The sequence below is a fragment of the Protopterus annectens genome, chromosome 14.part0 (genome assembly GCF_019279795.1).
Source record: "Protopterus annectens isolate FY-2018-M chromosome 14.part0, PAN1.0, whole genome shotgun sequence".
In the NCBI taxonomy this organism is placed as follows: domain Eukaryota; kingdom Metazoa; phylum Chordata; order Ceratodontiformes; family Protopteridae; genus Protopterus; species Protopterus annectens.
The window spans coordinates 42,005,009-42,006,484 of record NC_056748.1 but is presented as its reverse complement, the minus strand read 5'-3'; positions in this window follow the sequence as shown (position 1 = coordinate 42,006,484).

The window sequence follows — 1,476 nt, the reverse complement described above, 5'->3', positions numbered from 1 at the left end:
ATAAGAAACAATACTATCCTGATCTACAAAATAGCCCAGGATATAACCCAGAACAAATCCTGGTCATCCGTCAAACAGATGTTATACCCAGGAACTAATGTTCTTACTCTGGTCTCTGTAACCATTCTTTGGAAATGGTCACTGTGTTTAACTTGTACTTCGACAGTATAGCTGCACTCAATGACTCCTTTCCTGACCTCCTGACTCTCTACTCCCACTTGTATCCCTCACCCTCATACTAAACCAGTTGCTACCTTTTTCATAAAAATATCCAAACTTAAACCCTACTCGCACTCAGTGGAAGGTACTCCCACAGAATACCTTAAAACTGCTAACATCATTGCATAGCTAGTCTCTGTCCTTACAAACATGGTCAACACAGGAATCCCATTTTCCTACCATCTAGAAAATGCCATCTTTCCTTTCCATAAAGGTGGTACTTCAACCAAGATATCCAACATCAAACCCATTGTCATCTTATCCCCCCCTCAAAAATATTGCAAAATGGCCATAAAGTATTCCAGCATCTAATTACTAATGGATACACAACATGGATTTAGACTTTCCTATAACATGTCAACTGTCCTACCTTTTTACAGATAAAGTGAGGGATAGTAGAAAACTTATTTGTAGACTAACTAAAAGCTTTTGGAACCGTCCAACTCCTCCTTACAACTACCCGTAAGGGGTATCTTGCAACTTGCTCTTCAGTGGTTTAATTGTCAAATCACTACCAGGCAGTCAAATGGGACTTGTACCCTTTCCCCTTATCTACCTATCATTACAGGTGTGCCACAAGGCTCTTCCTGGTCTTCTATTTAACATCTTACTTCTATACAAGTATTCCTTCTACAGTATGCAGAAAATTCCTTCATCTGCCTCTCGGACAATCTACAAAATTTAGAAAATATTCTAGAATATGCCTTTAACTTTATTCAGAATTCTTTGTAATCACTGACTCCTTAATCAAATGAAAACCAAACTCCTTTTATTCTCCAAATGTCCGACTCATGAGAGATTAAGATCACATTCGTAAACAAAATGCCAACTGACGTACTGCATACAAAACTGCTGGGGGTTATAATAGATGCCAGCCTCAAATATGACTGCCACTTGCAGAACAATGTAAAAAAACACAAAAAACTAGGAATGCTATATAAAGGCAAAGCTCTTACTGCATCCAGCTGTCACTTGACAGCATATGCACTCCCCTCTCCATTTTATGGTTCTCCCATCTTGACTAACCCCTAGGTCACCCTAAAATCTAGGAAAGCGTTACAAGGCAGCTAGATTTGCAGCTCATTCAAGTCCCAGAATGCCTCCCTGTTCTGGACTACAGACTGTAAAGTGCCTAGAATTATCCTGCCAACAAAATTATACCAAACTTAACACACAGTTATATTTATTTCCACTTCCTGCCCAACTAAAAGTACAATTCTCCATCACCAACTCCAAAAGTTGAAACTTTGATCTTCT